General features: G+C 41.0%; 1 protein-coding gene across 4 annotated transcripts in view; it reads right to left on the bottom strand.

Annotated features, from left to right (window-relative positions):
• The window catches only part of STXBP4 (syntaxin binding protein 4), a 179,754-nt gene that overhangs the window by 154,877 nt on the left and 3,371 nt on the right, over positions 1–21,506 (bottom strand). For 2 of the 4 annotated variants that reach the window (XM_063110232.1, XM_063110233.1), the window contains exon 2: positions 20,777–20,891. The exons of the other annotated variants lie outside the window; for them this stretch is intronic. The gene's annotated coding sequence lies outside the window, so the exon portion shown is untranslated. The remainder of the gene's footprint in view (positions 1–20,776; positions 20,892–21,506) is intronic. 4 annotated transcript variants of the gene reach the window in all.

The following is a 21,506-nucleotide window of genomic DNA, read 5'->3' as shown; positions in this document are numbered from 1 at the left end:
CATAAATAAAAAACATTGAGTTCAAATAGCAATACTGCTGTGTGCCAGTCATATGGCATTACAAAAGTTACCTAAACTCTTGACATCTCCTCATATTAAGGTAACAATAGTAACCCCGAGCTCAAAGGGAGATGTAAAAAAACTGAGCAGTCTTTCCACTGATGCCAGAGTGAATAAGATCCCCATCTAGTGGTGATTTGTCCTAACTGGGCCCACGGTCCCCAGGTCCTCTTGGAACATATCCAAGTCTAATGGATGCGTCAACACTAAATTTCTACAACAGATTCAATACGATATAGTTAAGATATTCAAAAAATATTTCTACTTTAAAGTATTAAAATAAAATTTAAGTGTTTAAATTATTCCATCCACCTAACAGGCCTGGCAGTGTCCTAAGTGCTAGAGATGAGATAAGAAGCAGAGTCCATCCCCAGAGATAATCAAATAAACAGACATCAGAGGGTGTGAAGTGCTCCTACAGTGGTATGCACAAGGAGCTAAAGGAGGGTGGAGCAAGGCCTCCAAACTCAGAAGGAAGGGTCGTTCACTAACCAGTACAGCCAGGCACCATGTGAGAGGATTTTCTTCCCATAGGAGCCCCACAAGGCAGGTATCATTAACTCAATTTTATATAAAAGAAAACTAAGTCATGTCACTTGGCCACTTTCACAGGCTAGTTATAAAGTGAAATTTGAATCCAGTTCTTCCTGGCTCCAAACCCAAGCTTTTTCTACTACAGCATGCTGGGAAATTAATTTATGTGGAAAACTTCACTCTCCAAAAGTGTAGGATGAGAGAGTGTTCACAGAAGTAATATGCTACCTCTTTTATATGAAGATAACACTATTAATTAAGCTTTTTTTTTTTTTACAATAACAGAAATGGGTTTAATCCTATCTATCCAAACAGCAAACCTTTTTTTGTCTTAATGAACAATATATCCATTGTCATATCCTTAAACATCATAAATGCCTGTCCCTTCCCTTTCTTTTACACAAACTTGCAAGGCCCTCAATCAACAGAGGTGCTAGTAATGTTATACATTTGCACACAAATACACACATTTCCCCCCCCCCACTTCACATTAATGAATGACACAGAATGAAAATATTCTGCTCTTTTACTAAAAATATGTACATTCAAGGAAAATGTATCATTTTTCTAGTTTGGTGAGTCATATAGGATAAAAGGTTAGGTCAGCAAAAACAGAGAAACACTGAAGAAAAAAAACCTTGTTTTACGAGATGAATCTATTCCAGAATACTTTGATTAGAATTTGACTTTGGTATATAAACCTCTTCACTAATGATTTTATTAAACCAGTTTTCATCTCATATAATCTGAAATCTTATCATAAAAATCTGCCCAACATGCATATTGTGTTTGAATAAGACTTAGTTTTTATTCTCAGAGACATGACATTCAACACTTTCTAAAACTAATTCTCTTTAGTAGACCCAAAATAGAGAAAATAAAAGGGAAAGGTATAAACATTTCTCCTGCCAGAATTTGTAGTAAATATTAACTTAATGAAATTACCATAATACCATAATGAAATTGATAGACATTGCCAAATTGCCCTCAGAGTTGTACTAATTTACTAACTTACCAATAATCCTACCAATAACAGTGCCTGCTACTCCAAATTCTTACCATCACAGTATATATAGGTGGCTTTGTCTCCCACAGATTTGTCACCCCTTTTCCCCTTGGTGACGGAGCCACCAGAGATTATTCAAAGCCCATCTCTTCTGAGTAGTGAGAAGCCCCGAAAAGGGGTTAATCTCCCAGAACCCTCAAGAGAGAGGCATTCTTTCCATTTGGGAAATTAACCATGAATTGGGGTTCTCTTCCCACATTTATTCTCCAGACCAGGAAGTTACAGGAAGAGAACATAGGTGGGGTTTTTGCTAAGTACAGTTTCAGTAAGACAGGCAAGGTGACATTCTATAATGCAATTAAGTCGATCCACTAACAAAAGCTTGTTTTAGCAAACATTCTCTTCTTACAGCAATTTCCCAGTATCTTTACTTATCAATCAGTAACCTGTCTGTCTTTGAGCCAGCACCTTGCTGTGTTACAATTCTTTATCTTACAACAGAGACTATAGCCTGGGAAAAATTTCTTGTCCTTTGCAAGGTCAATAATTGCAACTGCAAGGCTTTGGAAAACCAGGCCCTGTGAAGTACATTTGCTTTATGCATACTCCATATATATACCACATAACTTTTGGATTATTGCCAGTCTTGATGAAAACAGTATCTTAAGAAAGTCTGAGTGAGGCTTAGTTGTTTTTGTTTTTGTTTTAATGCTTTAAGAACAATTTAGTCTCTCCTTTTATGTAAACTGTGTTTTCATATCTTTTGCCAATTTTTCTATTCAGTTTTTTTTTTTTTCTTTTCAGTTTCTAGGAGTTCTTAAATCCTAGGAAGTTTAGAATTGCAAATATATTTCCCCCCTTTTGTTTTTGGTTATGTTTTTTTTGTTGTTATGCAAAAGTTTGTGGCTAAATTTATCAATATTTTGATTTCTGGGTTTTAGGTCAACTTAGCAACTCCTTGCCCTCTCCAAAGTTATAAAGAACTCTCTCATATTTTCTTCTAGTACATTTACAGTTTCATTTGAAAATCTTTGGTCCATTTGCAATTCACCCTAGCTTACATACAGAATAAAGTATATATACAAATCTTATATTTTTTTCCCCAAGAAGATCATCCAGTTGTTTCAAACACATTAATTAAATAATCCATCTTTTCCCCACTGATCTGAAATGCAACCTCTATCATATACCAAATCCCATAAGTACTTGGTTCTATTTTTGTAACATTTATTCTGGTCCTTTGGTTAGTCTGTTTATTTGTGCACCAATGCCATTCTATTTTATTTATTGAGGCTTTATAATATGCTTTTATATATGGTATGACTAATCTCCTCTCATTGTTCTTTTTTTAACCAAGTTTCCCTGGTTGTTTTTGGTTGTCTATTTTTACACATTAACTTCAAAATCTCTTTATCTTGTTTAAAAAACAAAACTGCTATTTGTTGGGGAATCACATTCAATTTACAGATTAATTGAAGAAGTACTGGTATCTGTCTCTATGTTATTTTGAGTCTTCCTATCCAGGAACTTGGTATAGTTCAAGTCTTCTTTTTGTCAAGTCTTCTTTTGTGAACTTTTGTGTTTTAAAGTTGTCTTCATATTGGTTTTGCACATTTTTCATTTAGGTAACACCTAGGCATTTTATCTTTCTTTCATTGTTGTTATTAATTTAATGCCTTTCTAAAATCCATTATTTTGTAAATGACAAAAACTGTTTTTCAGAAAGCCTTAAGTGTAGTATCTTCTAGAAAATAATTTTGCCCTCCCACCCCAAATTCTACTGCTTGATTAAATGTATTCATTTAAAAATATTACAAATAAACCAACTAAAGGAGAAACAGGCAAATTCATGTTAGATTTCTGTTAAAAATTGTGTAACTGCAATATGCTGGTTTACATCCAAATACATCTTACCACTTCAACACACACACACTAACACACCACCCCCTGCTTATTATAAACAATTAATTAGAAGATTTATTAAGTTGTCATTGTAAAGATTAAAATAATAAACCTAGAATAGGTTAATAAGAGCTTAGTAAGCAAGAGCCTAATTCCCATCCCTCTTTGCCAAAATACTTTTAAATTTACTTCAGAGTGTGAAGTCAAGGAACACTGATGTCTTTTAGCTGTTTGTCTAAAGTGAAAAGATTGCCAGAAGGAAAGAGAAAAAGAACAAAGTGTGATACCAGTGAAGGAGAGATTTGTTGGTTTAATACTAAACTCAGTCTCTTCATATTAATAGTAATAACAATTCTAAAAAGTTCATGAGCAAGGTGCTTTGTCAGAGACTAATGGCCATTTAGAAGTCTCTGAAGATCCATGTTATTATTTTGACCAAGTGACTGGGGATCTTTAGTTCATGTTGACTGTGAGGGCCTAGGCTTATATTAGTATGTTGAGAAGATGTAAAATTAATTCTTTCAGTAGCTTGTTTTGCTTTCAGATAGTACCTGCTTATCGCATTAGCATCACTGTTAATCAACTGCTTGCACACTCGCTACCATAACCATGCTTGCTTATTGCATTAGCTACTGCAGTAGTCGCATGAATTCTGCGAAAACAAAACTTACTACTGTACTAGCCAAGTGAATGCTGAGAAAACAAAACTCACAGAACCCAGAGGAGTCCACCTATATAAACCCTATAAGACCTAAACTCGGTGCCCAGGTCTTGGAGTGTTAGCTCATCTGGACCCACTGGCATAATAAAATACCTGACTCTCCAACCCTCTGAGTGCTGACTGCTTCTCTGTCAAGTCCATTCCTTAACAGGTGGAGAGGGAATAAAAAAAAAAAAGGAAGGAATGCAAGGAGGCTTTTACTCAGAGAGCACTGTTAGTCTTTCCAAGGGTAAAGGAGAGATTTAACTTTTAATTTTTATTTCTTTTAGTTATTCTTTCCTATACAAAGTAACCAGATTCCAGACAGAGCAATAAGGACATATTGGTCACATCTTGATTTTAAGTTCAAAAAGGAAGATACGGCTGAGGTCACAAGTATCTAAGAAACATAGGGAAGCATGGCTTGTAAAATATCCCTTGAAAATGAAAATTTAGCACATTTAATAAACAATTATGAACAACAAGAAAAAGAGGGTTAAAAAAAGTGGGAGAAAAAGCATTTTAATTAGGGGCATCTGGGAAGACAGGATGTCAATAATGATGGAAAATCCAAGGGCCGGCCCGTGGCTCACTCGGGAGAGTGTGGTGCTGATAACACCAAGGCCACGGGTTCGGATCCTATATAGGGATGGCCGGTTTGCTCACTGGCTGAGCGTGGTGCTGACAACACCAAGCCAAGGGCTGAGATCCCCTTACCGGTCATCTTTTGAAAAAAAAAAAAAAAAAAAAAAAAAGAAAATCCAAATCCAGGGTTTGTCTACCAAAGGTAGGATAACTAGGTTATTTTAATACTCTACGGGTGGCAAGGGTTGATCCAGCAAATACAAAAAAAATTTGTTACTTTCTGAGTAACATCACAGAATAGTTACTAATTACAAAACATTAGAAACTACCTAAACATGTAAAAACTGATAACTGGTTAAATAATTTACAGTATACCAATATAAAACAATGCTATGTAGTCATCAAAATAGATCTAGCTGAAAAACAAAAGCAAGGTAAAAATAGAATATATAGAATAATTCCATCTTTCAAAATTACATTTAAGGAAGAATATACATTAAAATGTAAACAATAATAACTGATAATTGGAATTAGGTTTTTATGTAATGTTTTAAAAACTTTTCTTCTTTAAATTATTCTTTATTTTCTGATTGATTCGCAACAAGGATATATACTTTGATATATGATTTTAATAAAGAAGGAAAAATATCAAAAAAGTTATCAGGTTTGGATCTCCCTTCTTGGAATCTAGTATTTAAAGTGAGTTCCTTCTAGTGGTGTCCCCTTTAATGTAATTTTCCTTTTATGTCATTCTCTTCTTTAATCTCTGTTTGCTAAGGTATCTACCAATTTTGCAATCTGAAAGAGAAAACAACATAGATCTTGTGTTCTCCCCCCAAAACTGACTACCCCCTTTAAACAATTTTTTAAGGCTACTCCTTTCTGAGCAAATTGACAGGCAGTAAAAACAAATAAAATACACTTTTTTCCTCCTATAATTTAAAAAGGAAGACTCATAGCAAAGAAACTCATAATACAAACTGCATTTAATGTTATTTTCTTCTGAAATTAACCACCTATTGTCTGTTTCAAAAGAAAAAATTCAAAATTTTCCTTGCCACTGGTTTTAAACTTAGAAGTCTGCTGCATCAAGAAGAGCGCTGGTCTATAGGTTTGAGTTCCATTTCTGCCGATCACTAGCCATGTGACTTTGAGCAGCCATTTAATCACCCAGCTCTCCAGTTTCTTCATATGTAGAATGACAAAATCATTCATCAAGGGATCTTTAAAATTTCTTTTTTGGCTCTAAAAATCAATAATTTCACACCAGGATTATTAAAACTACAAGCTCCCCAATGTTTTTTGAGGGGAGGATTTTTTTTAAATGTCCATGCACCTTTAAGATTAGTCTGGTAGCCTGCAGTCAAGTCATTTGGGAGGGATTAGAGGGGAGGAAAAAGGGTACCAGTGTAGAAACATTTCACATTAAGGTCATTTCAAGAAAAGACAGTGGCATGATGATTGTGGCTACCCAATAAATAATCTGTCTGAATTCTAAGACTGGACTGACAACTATAAAATGACTACTATTTATTGATTCACTAGCGCTAACGTTAAAAGTATAAATATTTCTTGTTGTAAAGTTAGACCTATAGATTCAGTATTATTCTTGAAGACATGTAAAAATCACAGCATTTGGAAACTGTGGCAACTTGTATACCTTATCATATCAGAGATTCTTCAAGATGGCATCAGCTTATTTATATAGCCCTAGGGTTGTTTAAGAACATTGGCAAAAACAGGAATGACTCCCTTCCCTGGGCTAAACATTACTTAACTGAACTGATCCTCTTTAAATAACATGAGAGTTCCAGGAAACCACTATATAAATGATCAAAGAGTTATTTTACAATTTCCTTTATTTCAAACCCAAAGGCAATATTCTCCTTGCTCTTGAATTTTTTTTTTTTTTCTTTCAAGAATCTAAGAAGCTCAGGAATGCTGCTCATTTGTCTTGGGGGTGGAAGTATAAGTATCTGCCTGTAAAGCACAGCCCAACCCTATGGACAACACCAGAAAACTGTTTCAAAGAAGGAATTTTAGGCTTCGAAACGTGAAGTCTTCATCAGCACAACAGCTCACTGCTCTCAAAAATTCCCTTATGCTATCTCAATGCCTTCTGCTTGCTTTCATTCATATATTCATCTACTCAGCACAGTCATGTGCAGGCACTGTACTAAATGCTTGAGATATTATGGTGAACAAGCCAAGATCTCTGCTCTTATGGCATTTACATTCTAGTAGTGGGAGAAAAACAATTAAAAAGGAAACAATGAAACGAACTAGATTTCAGATACTGAAAAGTGATATCAAATGTGATTGGCCAAAGCAGTGCTGATTTAGATTGAGTAGTGGTGCTCTACCTAGGACCCAAATAATAAGTCAGCCATGAGAAAAACTAAGGGACAAAACACTTCAGGCAGAGGAAAGGTCTCAGGCAGCAAGACAAACTTGGGGTGTTCACAGAACAGAAAGAAGTGTGGCTGGAACATGATGAACGAGGAGACTGGTAGGAGATGAGATTAGAGACGTAGGCAGGGTCCAGATTACCCAGGGTCTTACGGGCCATGGGCCATGGTAAGGAGTATGGATTTTTGCTTGATTTTATTTCACATAATCTGACTGTTCTCAGGAGACCTGAATTTACCTTTTGCCTTATCTCTTACATTTAACCTAAGGTGGGCTGTCTTTTGCATTTTCCCTGATTTTCTGCCTTTGCCTTTAACCCTGCTTATTCCACACAGATAGAATGTGCAGGAAGATTGACAGCCTGAATCACGTCAGACTGTCAGTCCGTCCATTTGGGATATAATATTGTCTATCTATCTATATACATATTTATCTATCTATATCTTGACTAGGACTGCCTACATAAATTACAGGGCCCAACACAAAATAAAAATGCAAGGCCACATGTTAAATAATTATTAAGAATTTCAAGACGGTGACAGCACAGCATTAGAGCTAGTGCAGGTGCCAGCTAAGTGAGGGGCCCTTTCAAGAGTAGGATGTTGTACAACTACCTAGTCACACACCCAGAAAGCTGGCCCTGACCCTGATGAATGTTAGTTGAATAAATGAATACCATCTACTGATAAATGATTTCTGTTTTCATTTCACCTTATCTGTAAATCATGCAAACTTACTCAAGATCTTTTAAATGGAGTAAACTCTCAAAAAGGTGGCATAAAGGTGGCTGTCAAAAAACCCCAAAAACTAGGATATCAAGACTTACTGATATAATTGCTGAGGTAATTTCATGGCATTATTGTACACTATTGGAAAGCAGTGGTTACCCACTTTGTTCTCATGCAAACTACAATTCATTTGTTGTTACTGTTTATTCCAATACATTACTCTCCCTCTTTTAGGTACAAGTATTCAAATAGTTAGCAAATTAACAGCTGTTAGTACTGCGGGGATAATTGTTAGGTATTTCACATTACTAAACGGATCCAGTAGTTTTATTAGGCAAACAACTAGAAAATACAGTTCAGAGACTACCATACTAGGATTGAAGTCATAATTTCCTTAATTTATATTATGCATTAAAAATACTAAAAAATGTAATTACAATCCAAAATTTAAAATAATACATCCTTATAATTCCTTAAGTCTTTGGAAACTCTGAAAATAATCAGATAAGAAAACATTTTGTGAATATCAAAATGATTTATACAAAAATAATTTAAGATAGATCTTGGACGTGGCCGGCACCATCTTGGACGCAGTTGACGCCATCTTGGACACGGTCACGTCACCTTGGACGCAACTGATGTCATCACAAACGTGACCAGCACCCGCTCCGATGTGGTCTCATCACCTTGGATGAGACTGACGTCATCAAGGATGTGACGGGCGCCATACTGAGTACAAAATGGCTGCCGGTCTTTTTCCCTACCTCGTGGTTTCCTTAAACAAACAAACCCTCTACCTCGTGGTTTCCCAGACAAAGAAACCCTTCCACTCCTGCCCGGAGGTACCCCTCATCTTGACTACGTCACCCCTACTCACCACAGCCGCACCAATTGTTGACCTGATCCCACAGAGCAGCCCCCCCCCCCTTTTTTTGTGCCCACCAACCCATATAAGCATATGTACTCCTTCTGGCTGCCTGCCCTGCCATTTTGAGTGCAGGCTGGCAGGTTTTTCCTCCTTTAATAAAGCCTGAATGGTACCCAGCATTTTGGCTCGTTTTCTATCATTTTGGTACTGAAACCCGGGAAGGGTCTTGGCCGGATCATTGGCTAATCTCCTCTCTTGGGCTGATTGGCTCCCGGCCACCCCTCCCGGACCTGCCAGACCAGGTGCCCCTGGGACTCTCTCATTTTTGCCTTGCCGCTTCAGACTGACACATCCACCACCAGCCTCATTTGGGGTGAGTTAGGAGAGTCCTTCTCATCTACTCATATGGCTTTTCTTGATCCTCTATGACTACGGTCTCATTCGAAAGACCAGGTGCCTGGCTGAGAAAGCCCCTCTCCTGCCCCGGTTACAGGGGACACCCTCATACCAGTGGCCGCCTTCTGTCCAAGGGGGCAGAACCACAACAGTGACGCCTCTTGTTGTTCCCACCCTCTTTCTACTGGGACTTCTCCTCTTTCTCACCCTCAGCATGGGATCCGCTCAGACTAAACCCTCCTGATCTACTCCTCTGCGGTGCGTCTTCGCTAATCTACAACCTCTTGGCCTACAAGGAGATATAAAACCCAAATGGCTCCTTTTTTATTGTAATCGAGTCTGGCCTAGATATAAACTCGATAATGAATCCCAATAGCCAGAAAATGGCACCTTTGATCTGGCCACCCTAACAGATCTTGATAATTTCTGTCACAGAAGCAGCAAGGCAGGAGAGATTCCCAACGTTCAGGCTTTCTTCTATCTTCGGTCGCGCCCCTCCCTCTGTCAAACCTGTACTATGTCCCAAATCCTCCTTGCCCAAGCTCGGCCTCCCACATCGGATGCCGACCCTCCCTTCGATCCCTCAGACCACTCTGCACCCTGGCCCCTGCCATATGCCTCCGGCCCCTCCCCAGCCTCTTTGCCAGCACCAACCCCGCCCCCTTTGCCACTGCGCACCTGCTCTCAGGATGCCTCCTCCACCCATCCGGCCCCTCTTGACCTGCCAGACCCCTTGTATCCCCTTCGTGAGGTTGCTGGTACGGAGGGCACTGTTCGCATCCATATTCCCTTTTCTCTTTCTGACCTTTCCCAGATTGAAAAGCATCTTGGATCTCTCCAAACAGATCCCGATACTTATGTAAAGGAATTTAAATACCTCTCACAATCCTATGACCTCAGCTGGGCATGCTATTTTCATGATCCTTACACCTACACTTTCACCTGAGGTTCGAGAACAGGTCTGGGTTGCGGCCCAACAATACGCAGATGAGTTGCATGCACAAAACAATAGATTGCCCACAGATGTTGAAGCTGTCCCTTGTGTTGACCCCAGTTGGAATTATCAGAGCAGACATGGGGACCATGACCTCCGAGATCAAATGGTCACCCATATAGCTTCTGCTTTGCAAAAACTTACCCAGAAGTTGGTTAACTATGATAAATTGAGAGAAATTACCCAATGATCCACTGAGAACCCTAGCGAGTTCTTAACCTGTCTCTTGGAGGAACTACAAAACTATACCCGCATAGATCCCTCTTCCCCAGCTCGGATGGCTCTCCTCCATTCCCATTTTATCACTCAGTCTGCCCCAGACATTCAGAAAAAACTAAAAAAATCTCGAACATGGCCCCAATTCCAGCCAGAGAGATCTCAATCTGGCTTTCAACGTTTTTTTTTTTTTTTTTTTTTTTTTAATTTTATTTTGTCGATATACATTGTGGCTGATTATTGCTCCCCATCACCAAAACCTCCCTCCCTTCTCCCTCCCCCCTCCCCCCCAACAATGTCCTTTCTGTTTGCTTGTTGTATCAACTTCAAATAATTGTGGATGTTATATCTTCTTCCCCCCCCCCCCCGGTTTTTGTGTGTGTGTGTGTGTGTGTGTGTATTTATATATTAATTTTTAGCTCCCACCAATAAGTGAGAACATGTGGTATTTCTCTTTCTGTGCCTGACTTGTTTCACTTAATATAATTCTCTCAAGGTCCATCCATGTTGTTGCAAATGGCAGTATTTCATTCGTTTTTATAGCTGAGTAGTATTCCATTGTGTAGATGTACCACATTTTCCGTATCCACTCATCTGATGATGGGCATTTGGGCTGGTTCCAACTCTTGGCTATTGTAAAGAGTGCTGCGATAAACATTGGGAAACAGGTATACCTTCGACTTGATGATTTCCATTCCTCTGGGTATATTCCCAAGAGTGGGATAGCTGGGTCGTATGGTAGATCTATCTGCAATTGTTTGAGGAACCTCCATACCATTTTCCACAGAGGCTGTACCATTTTGCAGTCCCACCAACAATGTATGAGAGTTCCTTTTTCTCCGCAGCCTCGCCAGCATTTATCGTTCACAGTCTTTTGGATTTTAGCCATCCTAACTGGAGTTAGATGGTATCTCAATGTGGTTTTGATTTGCATTTCCCGGATGCAGAGTGATGTTGAGCATTTTTTCATATGTCTGTTAGCCATTTGGATATCTTCCTTAGAGAAATGCCTATTTAGCTCTTTTGCCCATTTTTTAATTGGGTTGCTTGTTTTCTTCTTTGTACAGTTGTTTGAGTTCCTTATATATTCTGGATATTAATCCTTTGTCAGATATATATTTTGCAAATATTTTCTCCCACTCTGTTGGTTGTCTTTTAACTCTGTTAATTGTTTCTTTTGCTGTGCAGAAGCTTTTTAGTTTGATATAATCCCATTTGTTTATTTTTCCTTTGGTTGCCCGTGCTTTTGGGGTCGTATTCATGAAGTCTGTGCCCAGTCCTATTTCCTGAAGTGTTTCTCCTATGTTTTCTTTAAGAAGTTTTATTGTTTCAGGATGTATATTTAAATCCTTAATCCATTTTGAGTTGATTTTAGTATACGGCGAGAGGTATGGATCTAGTTTCATTCTCCTGCATATGGATATCCAGTTATCCCAGCACCATTTGCTGAAGAGGCAGTCCCTTCCCCAGTGAATAGGCTTGGTGCCTTTGTCAAAGATCAGCTGACAGTAAGTGTGTGGGTTGATTTCTGGATTCTCTATTCTATTCCATTGGTCAGTGTGTCTGTTTTTATGCCAGTACCATACTGTTTTGGTTATTATAGCTTTGTAGTATAGCTTAAAGTCAGGTAGTGTTATGCCTCCAGCTTTATTTTTTTTGCTCAGCATTGCTTTGGCTATGCGTGGTCTTTTATTGTTCCATATAAATGTCTGGATAGTTTTTTCCATTTCTGAGAAAAATGTCTTTGGAATTTTGATGGGGATTGCATTGAATTTGTATATCACTTTGGGTAGTATGGACATTTTCACTATGTTGATTCTTCCAATCCAAGAGCATGGGATATCTTTCCATCTTCTTGTATCCTCTCTAATTTCTCTCAGCACTGGTTTGTAGTTCTCATTATAGAGATTTTTCACCTCCTTGGTTAACTCAATTCCTAAGTATTTTATTTTTTTGGTGGCTACTGTAAATGGGCAGGCTTTCTTGATTTCTCTTTCTGCATGTTCACTATTGGAGAAAAGAAATGCTACTGATTTTTGTGTGTTGATTTTGTATCCTGCTACTGTGCTGAAATCATTTATCAATTCCAACAGTTTTTTTGTAGAGGTTTTAGGCTGTTCAATATATAGGATCATGTCATCTGCAAACAGGGACAGTTTAACTTCATCTTTTCCAATCTGGATGCCCTTTATTTCCTTCTCTTCTCTGATTGCTCTGGCTAGTACTTCCAACACTATGTTGAATAGGAGTGGTGAGAGTGGCTTTCAAAGTTTTTAACAATAGAGAGGAGGAGGAAAAGGAGCGATACAAGAGAGATCAGGCCAAATACCAGCTTCTGGCCAATGCCATCTGGGGACCCTCTATCCAAAGGGCTCGCATATCAAAACCTCGAAATGTGCCACCTGGCAACTGTGTCAAGTGTGGCCAACCAGGCCACTGGGCTCAAGCCTGTCCTAACAGTAGGCTCCCTCCTGGGCCTTGCCCACATTGCAAGCAGAAGGGTCATTGGGTGGGGGGTGTCGACTGCCCCACTCTCCAGAGATGGAGTGGGCCAATCCCTGCCCCACAAGTAAGACCATCCTTGCCTGAACTTCTTGGCTTTGCCCAGGAGGACTGACGAGGCCCAGGGTTCAAGGCCCCCATGGAGATCACCACACGTGAGCCCAGGGTAACTCTCCTCATAGCAGGTAAGCCAATTTCTTTTATTATCAATACAAGGGCTACTTACTCCACTATCCCCAAATATTCAAGGCCCACCACTTCGTTCTCTTCCTCCGTGGTGGGTGTTACAGGATCCAAGTACCGCCCTCGAGTGACACTACCCCTCCCCTGCACACTTCACCACACCCACTTCTCACATAAATTCCTGGTTATGCCCCAATGCCCTGCCCCTTTATTGGGGTGTGACATTCTCTCAAAGTTCAGGGCAACTTTAACCTTATGTGATCAAACACCTTTCTTGCTGTTGTTGGCCCAAGCCACCCCAGACCTGGACTCCTCCACCTTTCCCTTTTCCTCTAACCTGGTCAACCCAATTGTATAGGATACATCTTCCCCCTCCATCGCCACTCATCACTCCCCCATCCATGTTCTTTTAAAAGACCTTCTCTTTTTCCTAACATTCCTCAATACCCCATTGCTCTCAGTCATCTCATAGGGTTAAAGCCCATCATACATAAACTCCTTTCCTCCAACCTTTTGCGACCCACTCATTCATCATACAACATACCCATCCTCCCAGTGAAGAAGTCCAACGGCTAATACCACTTGGTTCAGGACCTCTGAGTCGTTAATTCAGCTGTTTTACCCATAACCCCTGTCGTTCCCAATCCCTACACCCTCCTATCCACCACTCCTATTATGACTTGTTTCTTTTCAGTCCTTGACCTCAAAGATGCTTTCTTTTCTATTCCCCTTCACCCCTCCTGCCAAGACTTGTTCACCTTCACATGGACCAATCCTGACACACATCGATCCCAACAACTCACCTGGACGGTCCTACCCCAAGGACTTTCCGCTCACCTCTAGCACTATACTACAATATGTAGATGACCTTCTCCTATGTAGCCCCTCATATGAGGACTCACAGGCCCACACTATTGCTCTCCTTAATTTCCTGGCCTCCAGGGGACATCAAGTGTCCCACAGCAAGGCCCAAATTTCCTCCCCTTCAGTCACCTATCTGGGAGTCCATCTTACTCCCAGCACCAGAGAGATAATGGTAGATCGCAAGAGTCTAATTTCTGAACTCCCTACCCCCACCACAAAGGGTGAAATACTTTCTTTTCTGGGACTTGCAGGGTATCTTTGCCTATGGATTCCCAATTTTGGCATGCTAGCAAAGCCACTTTATGAGGCAGCCAAAGGGGATCTCGCCATTCCCTTAGATCCCACAAAGCCCATTCATTCTCCCTTCTAGCAACTAAAGGCTGCTCTCCTCACAGCCCCAGCTCTATCTCTCCCAAACCTGTCTCGTCCTTTTACTTTATATGTCACCAAGACCCAAGGATTGGCAGTCAGGGTTTTGGGACAAGAAGCAGGAGATATTTTCTCCCCAGTTGCATACCTCTCAAAACAACTAGACACCACAGCCCAGGGATGGGCCCCTTGCTTATGGGCCTTGGCGGCAGCCACCCTTCTAGCACAAGAAAGCTCTAAATTAACCTTTGGACAACAGTTATTTGTTCCCCTCACCACCTTCAAGACCTTGTCAATCATAAGGCAATGTCAATTCTCTCTCCCTCCTGTCTACAACTCATCCACCTTACTTTCAGTGAAAATTCTCAGTTTTCCTTTAAACCTTGTCCTCCTTTGAGGACAGCCACTCTCATCCCATAGAACCCAGCCACTCTCATCCCATAGAACACAATTGTATGGAGGCCCTAGATTTTTTCCTCAATCCCTTTCCACACATCTCACCACACCCCATTACAGAGCCCCAACACACATGGCTCACAGATGGGAGTGCCACCTCTGCACCAGTTCCCCAGGCAGGATATGCCATAGTAAGCTTAACACAAACCATCAAGGCTGCTCTCCTTCCTCCTAACACCACCTCCCAGCAGAACTTGTTGCCCTCACCCATGCTCTCATGCTGGCCAATGATAAATGAGTCAGTATACACACAGATTCTAAATACGCCTACCACATCTTACATTCCTGCGCAGCTATATGGAAGGAGAGACGATTCATAACTACCCAAGGAGGGCCCATAAAAAATGGACACCTCATCAGGATGCTTCTTGAGGCTGCCAGCTTCCAAAGGAGGTTGAAGTTATACACTGCAGGGGACACCAGGCCTCCAATAGCCCCATAGCTCAGGGTAACAAACAAGCAGACCTTACTGCAAAACAGGCCACTAAACCATCAGATCCCCACACTTCCTTCACCCTGGTTCTTCTTATGACCCCTACGCCTTCACCCCAAAACACCCCTCAAGAGGTACACTGCCTCCTAGAACTGGGGGAACAAAAGAAAGATGGCTGGTATGTTATTTCTGGTCATTATGTTCTCCCTGAGACACAAGTGAAACAAATCCTCTTAGATTTCCACAATACAATCCACATAGGCCATGAACCCTGTCACGCCTCCTCTAGCCTCTATACTATTATCCCCACATGACCAAATTACTTAAACAAATCACCAAAAACTGCCCCATTTGTTCCTGTTACTCCTGGCCAAGACTGGCAAATTGATTTTACCCACATGCTTTCCCACAACAAAATGTGCTACCTCTTAACCTTAGTAGATACCTTCACAGGATGGGTAGAGGCTTTTCCTTCCATTGCAGAGGATGCAGCCACAGTGACATGAGTTCTCACCTCAGAAATCATCCCCCATCTTCGCCTACCCACCAACCTGCAGTCAGACAATGGCCTGGCATTTATTTCCCAAGTCACACAACTCACAGCCCAAGCCCTAAACATCAAGTGGAACCTTCACATACCATACTGGACTCAGTTGTCCAGCAAAGTAGAAAAGGCTAATCATCTCATTAAAACACACCTCACCAAACTGTCCATGGAGCTTCATCTTCCCTGGACACAGATCCTCCCTTTGGCACTAGCTCACTTATGGGCTGCCCTCCGTAAACCCACTGGCTTGAGCCCATTTGAACTCATGTATGGCAGGCCCTTCAACCTTACACCACTACCTCCTAGCTCATCACCTTTAGGCCAGTATCTCCCTACTCTTGTTTATTAGGGACGTTCTTCATGAACAAGCCAACCATTTACTACCTCATCCTTTCCAAACTGCTCCCTCAAATTTAAAACTAAGCCCAGGACAACAAATATACATTAAAACCCAGACCCCAAAGCCCCTCTCACTGTGCTGAGAGGGGCCTTATATAGTACTTCTCACCACCCCCACTGCAGTAAAGGTACTAGGAAAGGCCTCTTGGTACCACCTATCTGTGGTAAAGTTAGCACCTGAGGCTCCACCCAATGAATCTATGCACACCAATCCAGAGGAGTCCCGCTGGTCAACCCCTAACCCAACATTTCCTTATACTTCATCTATCTTAGGACCTACAAAATTAAAAATTTCCAGGACCTACACTCTTCCCCAAATTCCAGAGGAGAAATAATCTCCCCTCCCAGCAATCATCCTCTTGCTTTTATAGGCCCACTCTACCTCGCTCATACAAGAGCCACTCCAAGATTGATCCCAACCTGCTATCACGAGTTTGCCATCGTGGGACATGATATGTATATGCCACCCTGTGTCTCTAACCTTTATTGTGCTACTTGTCCTAACACTGGCTATAGGATTGGCATCCACCACCCCAAGAGACTGCAGCAACATATAAAAAATTCTCCCGGCACTCGTGTACCTCCTGTCAGTCCGATGTTTCTTAACAATCTCCCTGAGTCAATGTACCTTTTAAGTTACCTCTTTCTGTCCCAATCCCAAAAGAGGTGATATTACCCCTGGCAGTTTTCCTTTCACTCTTACAGGCTCGCTTCACATCATTTATTCAGGATCTAGACCAAGACAGATCCCAGCCTGCCTCCTTTGACGTGGATAACATCCTTGAGTGGGTGACTGAGCTAGCCTGGCAGGGCATCCTCTGCGATTAAACCCTCTACGGATTTGCCCTCTACTCCTTTTTTCTATTATGTGTTCCCTCAGTCCCCCCACCCTCACATTTTTCCTCCTTCTGTTTTTGCAGCTCTCACCATTAACACAGGTATCTGCTTCACCATGCACACAGTGCATTTCCCAGGTCAGAATCATCGGGTTGGGATGGACGATTGGTGCACAGGCACTGGGTACACTTGGGCATGGGACTATCCAAACTAGTTTCACAGATATTACACATCGTCCAGCCCCCTGCTATAAGTCCACAGCCACATCATGTTCCCATGGGGGGAAAAAAAAAAACCTACTGGATGGTTCTTTCCAAGGGGAACTCTGGTGGAGCCCAGAGCCCTCCAAGAGGCAAATATGTGTGCTTCACTAAAACCACACCTAGGTTATAGTGATGGGGGAGGGCTCCAGGATGAAACATGTCAAAACAAATTAAACAAGACATTAAAAGTCTTGCTCCCACCCAGCCAAGCCAATGTCCTCTCTGGCTCCCTTGACCCCGACATCCATCCCAAATAGACGAAAGTTATACAGCTCCTCAATGCCACCCACCATTTGCTTAATTATATGTCTCCCTCATTAGCAGGGGGGTGCTGGCTCTTCCTGTGAATGACCCTTCCCCAATATCAGGCTACAACCCTATCTAACTTCAATCTGTCTAACTGGCCTACATACAATCATACCTCAGTCCTTTTGGGAATGGTGCCCACCCACATCACTTTAACTGAGCCAGCAGGGTATTGTCTAACAAATCTTACTGGCAATATAGAAATGGGCAATCTCACAATAAAGATTGCAACCAGACCATTCCAAGGGACAACACAAACATCACCTGTAGCTCCTGGAAGGGATCTACTTTGTTTGTGGGCCATTTTCATACCAATGCCTTCCACAGAACTGGATGGGAACTTGTGCCTTAGCAATTTTAACACCCCAAATTAACATTGTCCCAGGCAACCAAATTTTAGAGATCCCTCTGGTGGCTCACACTTGGGTGAAATGAGCTACTCAGGTTATTCCTCTGCTACTCAGGCTCGGTGTAGCAGCCGGAGTGGGAACAGGAGTGGGAGGCATAGCTACCTCAACAACTTACTATCATAAAGTAACCCAAGAGCTAGCTGATGGACTTGACCAGGTAGCCCAAACTATGATAGCCCTCTGAGACCAATTACATTCCCTAGCAGAAGCTGTCTTACAGAACAGGCGAGGATTAGGCCTGTTAACAGCACAGAAGGGAGGTCTCTGTCTATTCTTAGGAGAAGAATGATGCTTTTATACCAATAAATCTGGCATCGTTAGAAATATGGCCCAACAACTCCATGACCAAATGGCAAAAAGGAGACAAGCTGCCACTAATTCTTGGGAAGAGTGGAGCGAGCTATGGAAATGGACCCCTTGGCTGATGCCCCTACTGGGACCCCTTACCATTCTGGGACTTCTCCTGCTGTTTGGCCCCTGTCTTCCTGTGTTTTTCCAGTTTTTTGCAGGACTGTATGCAGGCTTTCACCAACCAAAAGGTAAATGAACTGTTCATGGAACATAAATATTAACCTCTCCCTTTAGAAGATCTCACCCTACGACAGGATGATGGCATTTTTGTGTGGCCAGATTTTTCCTCCTCACCCACTTTCAGCAGGAAGTAGCTTCAGAAAAATGAGGCCTTCACCCCTTTTCCCCTTTTCATATACTTGAAAGGCAGGAATGATAGATCTTGGACATGGCCAGCACCATCTTGGATGCGGTCGTGTCACCTTGGATGTGACTGACATCATCACGGATGCAACTGGAGCCATCTTGGATGTTTTCGCATCACCTTGGATGTGACTGACGTCACCACGGGTGGGACTGGTGCTATATTGAGTACAAAATGGCCACCAGTCTTTTACCCTACCTCGTGGTTTCCTTAAACAAAGAAACCCTCTGCGTTGTGGTTTCCCAGACAAAGAAACCCTTCCACTCCCACCTGGAGGTACCTCCCATCTTGATTACATCACCCCTACGCACCACACCCACACCAATTGTCAACCTGATCCCACACACCAGCAACCCATCCCCCTCCCCACCTGCATTTTTCGTGTCCACCAACCCATATAGCTGTATGTACTCCTTCTAGCTGCTCTCCGCACCATTTTGAGCACAGCCCAGCAGGTTTTTCCTCCTTTAATAAAGCCTGAACAGTTCCCGGCATTTTGGCTCATTTTCTTTCAATTTGTTTTACCTAATATGGAAAACTGGACATTATCATAGCTAACTAGAGAGCGTTTACAAAGCTTAATTATTTACTGCTGAAGTATATTTCAAATTAAAGGTGTTAAGTTTGAAATGTCAGTCTGGCCCTTGATAAGTGTGTCATTAACACCTATACCTGCAGAACAGGATTGGACTAGCCTTGCCCTAAGGAGCTCCCATTCTATTCATAGTGAACCCCATTATTTAGCATTAGATATCACAATGATTTATGCATTACCACAAGCACACTGAGACAAGAATTGCAGCCCAGGGTTATGAATTTCTTTAAACCTTTAGAGAAAAACACGTATTTCAGCATTTTCCAACATTTTCCATGTTCCATTATGATTGTACCTATGCATATTTTGATGATAGACCTTTAATTATCATAAGAACTCCTTGGACTCAAGTTTAAACCTTGGTCTCTGACCCTAATCCTATGTTCAACTCTGTCTAAACTGTTTGTTCTAGCTTGGAAATAATTTTAAAATGGACCATCCTAAAAATAGGCATCAATCACATTAATGATGATTTAACTGAAGCAAAAGTACAGAAGTACTTCCTAATGCTGAAATCTGTTTCTCTTGTTTGTTGTCATCCATTGCAAATCTGCTCTCTACAAGATGCAGTAAAAAACAGCAAGGAGTCAAAAAAAAAAAAAAAAAAAAATCCAAGCTTAAGTTCCAGCTCTGCCACCACTCAACTGAGTAAGCCTTGTCAAGTTACTTCATCATTCTAAGCCCGTTTCCTCAACTGTAAAATTGGGAGATTGGCTCCTTCATGGACTGAGCTTGCTAAAAGGGCAGGAAGAAGGGCCTATGTCTCTAGAACCAAACTTCCTAACTGGCCTTTCTTCTTTTCTCTTACTCCTTCTAAAATGTTTGGAACTTAGCTTCCTAGAGTTTCCTCTTTCCTTCTTCCTCCTCATTTCTGTCCTGCTGAGCTTTCAGATGGTGCCCAGTTGGTGACATATCCAGTGCCCAGCTTTGAGCTGATGTGCCAAGCAGAGATGAGCTCACATTTCTGGGTCCAAGCTTTCTGCCATGGTAATGTGCTTACATATAGGGAGGATTGAGCAAATAAGTATATACGTTGAAGATAGCGGTAGCTGGATTTGGACTCACTGTTGGACACCCATACACCTATCTATGTGTATTTATGTATTTAAACTGTCTAGTTCTCTCTACTGAGAAGGTCTAGAAATAGCTCTCCAGTATCAATGAGCACTTCTAGTGCCCAGATTTTGTTTCTAAATAACACTCCCCACTAAAGGAATAGAAACTCCTTGCAGAAATGGCTGACTCCATGGCTAGGACAGGAAAATGCAAGATGAGCCTGGCACATCTTGCTGTAGCAGAAAGTAAGAAAGTGATAAAAGGATGATAGGAACACGTCAAAAAGGTGCTTCTACTTGGCCAAGTCTAGGAAAATTTGAAATCAGAATAAAAACTGACAGTAGTAAGTTTTAATCCATGATTAACTTAGGAATTTATGAGTCTACACTGATATAAACACATACATGAATAAAAAATATACAGAGGAAAAAGAGAAGCTTTACCTTACAGCTGAATGCCAACATAAATCTAGAAGAAGGGATAATATTAGAAAACTGTCATCTGACATCCATCACAGTAATAACAGATTCAGGCAAGAATCATCAATGGATGCTAAATCTGGTAGAAGAAAGATTGATGAAAAACAAATATTAATACAGTCTCCAAGCTTCTCCCCACAAAATACGTTAATGTGCTTATTAATTAATTAATAAGTGTTACATATTTATTAATTAACCTTATAATAGAGAGACCTGGCAGACACAATTTTAATAAAGAGATAAATGTTAACATCACAGTTATGGAATAAATTGACATCATGTGACTCCTAAGAGAATTCACTGAGAAGAGCACAGCATCACTTCTGTAGTGCTCTTGCAAAAGGTTCATAAACCATAAGGAAACATCAGACAAACCCATAGTGAGGGGCATTATACCAAGCAACCAACTGGTATTCTTCAAATACATGAAGGATATGAAAAATGAGTAAAGACTGAAGAAGTATTCCAGATTAAAGAAGACTAAACAGACATGACAACTAAAAACAATGAGTAATCCTGGATAAGATTCTAGACTAAAATGGAAAGGACTGGGACAAATGGGGTAATTTAAATAGAGTCCATAGATAACACAGTATTAAAGACTGAATGTTTGTGTCCCCCCAAATTCATATGTTGAAGCCTTAACTCCCAGTGTAGCTGTATATGGATTAAGGAAGTAATTAAGGTTAAATGA

The sequence above is a fragment of the Cynocephalus volans genome, chromosome 10 (assembly GCF_027409185.1).
Source record: "Cynocephalus volans isolate mCynVol1 chromosome 10, mCynVol1.pri, whole genome shotgun sequence".
In the NCBI taxonomy this organism is placed as follows: domain Eukaryota; kingdom Metazoa; phylum Chordata; class Mammalia; order Dermoptera; family Cynocephalidae; genus Cynocephalus; species Cynocephalus volans.
This window is presented reverse-complemented; position numbering and strand designations above follow the sequence as displayed.